Genomic DNA, 5,414 nt, shown 5'->3' with positions numbered 1-5,414 from the left:
TTATTATTATTATTATATTGATTATTAATTATTATTATTATTAATTATTATTTTATGAATGTTATCGAAATATAGCGCTTAGTCATTCTGTATTGTAGCCGCCGATAGGCCACACGAGTGTAGAGCTGCATTCCGTTGTACGCGATATAATAGGAGTGATAATAATGTTATTTTATTTTTTATTATAATATTAAAATTATTGCATTATAGTATATTATACATATATTGCCACACATCGATATCCATGCATGTATCGCTAGCTTTACACACAAACCGAGGTACACGGTCGGCCCGTTAGGAAGGTTCATGTTTCTGTCTCTCCGAGAGAGATGAGATAATATGATACGCGCGCGACGATGATTTCATGTATGCTTTCCGCACATAGCATTGTATTAGTGGGAAAATTCCATTCTCCACAGCGGACTAGAAATAAATTCGCCAAGTTGTAAAACGCTACATCTCGCTCGTGCTTCTTTTTTTTATTAATCTCCTGTATGTTAAAGTCTTATTGTCAATGCTTGAAAAGTCCTTTCTATACATTTTTACATTGTCGCATCGTGCAGCGATGATTAAGATAATCCCTCTGCTATTTTTTTGTAAACAATTTTCGAATTTCACAATATGTGTAGTCACTGAGTTTATTTGTAATTTACGAAAGATTTTCTCCATTTCGTCTCGGGGTATTGCATTATTTTCTCGAGTGTACACGTTGTATAATGAGAATCTCTCATAATACAGGATAATTATACTACAAATTATACGACTGTGACTTACAATTAATCTGCATCTCGTTTGAGGCCAGAGCTATAAGATGACTCAATCGTAGAAATTATCGGGATAATTCATTCCTGAGGATCGCTCAGAAACGGTCGTCACGCAAATCACGGCGAGTTAAGCGACGGGCCATGCCAGCACACAGGACGAGGAAGAAGGAGACGGAGAAGAGAGTAGCAATCCTGATCAAGACAGATCTCCCGCAGGCGTGAAATAGCGGGTTGTATGAAACCATCCTTCTTGTCACAATAAGTCAACCGACGATTAACGGTATATATCTTGATCCAATTGATGGGCGAAAATGTAATAAGTTATTATTATTATTATTTTGCACATTAAAAGAGATTAAAAATACATAAGACATTTATATAGAAAATGATTGATCGAAAAATGAGACTCGAGATGAAACCGTCATATATTATCTATTTTCTTATTAATTTTATATCTGCACATATATATAATATTTTTTATTCATACGTTTGAATTTGTTGCATTTAAATCATTTGCAATCAATTATTATTATTAAATGTCTAGAAACTGATATCGATTCCTTTTCTTTCTTAATAAAATTTAATAGTTATTTCTTTTTAATATTTTCTTTTTTTTTTTTTTTCATGGAATTAGTCGTTGATATTAAATATCGTACGTCGCTTTGACTTTGTCAGCTCAAGACAAGATTGATACATTGATACGTTCGGCAAATTCTTCCATTGTGCACTCCTGCAATTGTGCAACAAACGTGGAGTTCGTATTCTATGAGCGTATAAGATTGCGCGCGATGCATCCTGTTCACTTTATGTTGTGGCTGGAAGCTGCTCTCACCTCCTGGGGCAAAAGTCGTGAGCTGAATGTCACGGTGATTGAATACGACCCGCTGATGTGCTTTCCGAGACGTACGGATCGAGCTGGTTTTCCGCGCCGAGAGATCTTCTCTCAACGTGTTTCTGTAATTTTCGTCTCTAACTATTTTAACCTGAGGTAACAAAATTTAATTATTTGTATATTAAGGATTACGTCTATTTGCAGTAAATACCTACATACTATAAAAAAGTGTCAGACGTTTCTTGCAATAGTTTCTTGCATGAATAAAGCAAGAAAAGAGACAAGAGATATATACCAGGATACTATATATCCAAATCTCTTTAATCGATTAAAAATGTTTAGGGGTAAAATATAAATATAATAATGTATCAAAATTAATGTAAAACTTGGCATAATATTAACGTCAAACATCTCTTTGCAGAAAAAGAAGACACATTAAATATTAAATAAAACTTTTATTCTGCGGGACGGTCCTTTTTCAAAGAGAATTTATTCTCGCACTCGCGGCTTCGATCTCCGTTTTATTACAGCTTCTACACGGACTCTCGGACAAGTATGCGACTGATAAAACCGCTCGCTCCTCTCGTACGAACTCGCGTTTCCACACACTTATGTTAGTCATGGGCGTGCGCGCGGAGCATTAGAGGCTAGCGGGCAGAAGCTTCCCATGGAACTCTCACCTCCGCGGGCGGAAAGTGAACTTCGCGGCCGACGCGACGTTGAGTTCAGTCAGCCCGTCGTGCACAGCCGCGATCCTTTTTCGGGTGAAAGGTTGGCGAAAAATGCGACAACAGCTACCGCGGTAGCTCCAATGCCACGGTTCGCTTTCACCGCGGAAAAGATCGAATTTCTCTTTCCTTTTTTTTTTTTCTTTCTTCTATTCGATAAGATTTTTTGTTTTTATATACGATAATTCTATAAACTCTTGACACACATGCGTGTAAAAGGCGTGTTACAAATATCTGTTTGCGAATTTCAAAAGAATATTTTATCGCGAAAGTGACAACGCAAGGATCAAGATCATAAAGGAAAGGAAAGGAAAAGAAAGGAATGCGACGATTATATTATTCTGCTACGCGTAATGATAATTATACAGGAAGAGACACAATATCAATCTCACGTGTAAATGCCATTTTTCAAGGACTCCAATCGTATTGACAAGCACGCCGTTGTCCAGATCCGCGCGAACTCCTTTTCGCGAAAGGATCGAAGCGAGGCCATCGATAAAACCAACTTGGCGCATAGTCAATCGATGAAAGCGATGAGACGAGGTCACGGATGGATATAGATGTACGCGTAATTACATTTACGCTATAACATATTATTAAGAATTGAATCGAAAAGAGGCGAGAAGATAATCGAAGACGGTTACGTGTGAAAGCGAGTGCGATTGCGAATAGTAGCTAAAGGTGAGTACCTAAAGGTTAAGAAGGTTACTATCGTCTTAAAACACGATAGAGATGAGATGAAAAACGTAAGATGCGCGTGAAACCAAAGGCAAAAAAATACGGAAAGCGCTCTATAAAATGAAGATTACTAATAAGATATTGTATAATAAATTGTCGTCTCCTTTTTTATTTAAAGTAGATACGTCGAAAAACATTGAATCTCGTAAAAAGGACACCTTAAAGTAAATTATTTTGTTCGTTTCACACATCGAAAATAATAGAATTTTGAAGGAGAGTAAACTTAGTCGCCCGTTCTCTATACTAAACTTTCGCAGAGAATCAAGCTTCTCGGGAAACATCTTACCGTATTAAGACAATCAAATTATAGTTTCACCGGGCAAAGTACAAAGGCAACGTTGCGTTTAAATGCAAGAAACTCACGAGAGGCGCGAGATGTGTAAAAAGAGGGAAAAAAGGCGGGTAACGCAGCCGGGGATACACTGTGCGCGGATATAGCGGGACAGAGTACCATCAGAGGACGAAGAGCACCTAAAGGTTACTACCGCATCATCGCCACGTCAAACTACCAGCTAGATTAGAAGTCCCCCTTAGGCGAGCACGAGGTATGTTTTGCTCGACTATAAAGACTCCGTCTCTGTCAGACTCGCTCTCGCGCGTACACGGGTTTCGCGACGCGGTATAAGCGTCATCCAGCATCGCTAGTCGGTAGGTTGGTAGGTAGGTAGGTCGGTTGGTCGCTCAGTAGGTATATTAAACGATCCAGTCCCTCTCTTCCTCTCCCCCTCCCTCTTCCTCCCTCCTCTTATGCTCGATCCGATTCTCTCTCTCTCTCTCCCTCTCCCTCTCCCTCTCCTTTCCCTATCGCTCTTTCTTTCGTCGCTGGCGCGGCTTCTAAGATCTGTGGGAGCGCCTTTCACCTAATTGTTGGCACAATATGTGAAGACGAAGCCACCACGGTTCCCATCGACTTCTGGAGATGATACTCCGACTCGTGGCGCCTAGGCACAATCGCTCTCCTAGGGATCTCCAGAGGTCGATCGCGGGATCGCTTGCGACCGGAGGGGATTAAGTATACAAGTAGTAGGTAAGATGATATAGCGCGTAAGAGGTCACCTCGCGAAGAACACTGTGCGAACTACTCGCCCACTTGGTAAAGCGATATTTAGAGTCTTGCGAATAATTGCAGCATTTTGTGTTTGTTATGTGTCTTCATCGCATTTATTGTTACATTGTTTTTATTATATATATTATATATACATTATAATTTTTTTTGTTTAATTTTTCATATGCATATTTACAATGATAACAATGTGAACATTTCTTTCAATCTGTAGTTGTTATCTTTTCCTTATAATCATTAGAGGAAAATTTAAAATATATTTGACTAGACTGAAAATAAAGCATAATTAAATTTAAAGTTAAATTAAAATTATCTAGAGAATATCAAATATACCCTCACATCAATCTATATAATAAAAGAGCCATCACACACACAAAATTTCGTAATACTGATAAGACGACGAAAATCTCAAGTTTTTAAACGTACTTTCGGATTACCATTTTGCAAAACAGTATTGATCGACCCAAGCTGAAGCGATGGGATCATCCCACGCGAGGATTTTTATCCTGGACTCGGATTGCAAATAAAAATGGCAACGTTCTCACGCGACATTCGTGACGACCGTGCGCGAAAACGATACTCTTCTCCACGAGGAAGAGCTCGCGACACGTCCGCCATGCCGACAACGACGACGACGACGATGACGACGAGTCTTCCGTTGTCCCCCTTTGGCGATTCTCCACGATCTATAAATTACGAGACAAGAGCAAGAGCCACCTCCGCGCGCCGAGTGAGGTCCCGTTGTGACTCACCGGCGCCGGAACGAGAAAAAGAGGTTGCACCGTCGCGCTGCCGTTGTTGCTGCTGCTGCTGCGCGGGCTTCAACAATAACGATTATTTACGCCGGTGGTGTATCGACATTGACGTTTAACGTTTCTCCCCCACCGCGAGACGAACGGCCCGATCGCGTCTCGGCTCGGGAGCGCGAGGGAATTATGACCCCTCCTGGCGCAATTAATTCCAAGTGACGCGATGAACCTGCTCCGATCACTGCCTCCGCTCGCGCGCGCAATTGGAAAATCGTAAACGAGGAGCCCGGAAAATATGTGTGTATGTTACCTTCATTATTTGACAATTAACTCCTATCGCGTTGAGAATTTAATATCGTATATTTGAAATGTAAGTATATTAATTTTATTATTCAATTTCGTAGCTATAATATAGTAAATAATAAATCACGTTTTTGCTTATGCATAGGTTTCTTGCATTTCGCGAACTGAAATGAGAACTTTAAACTAAGATAAGAGTTTCTCAATTTATTTAATTTTGGAAAGTTTATTTATTGTTAA

Source organism: Formica exsecta, unplaced genomic scaffold (assembly GCF_003651465.1).
Source record: "Formica exsecta isolate Colony F162 unplaced genomic scaffold, ASM365146v1 scaffold579, whole genome shotgun sequence".
Classification (NCBI taxonomy): Eukaryota; Metazoa; Arthropoda; class Insecta; order Hymenoptera; family Formicidae; genus Formica; species Formica exsecta.
This window is presented reverse-complemented; position numbering follows the sequence as displayed.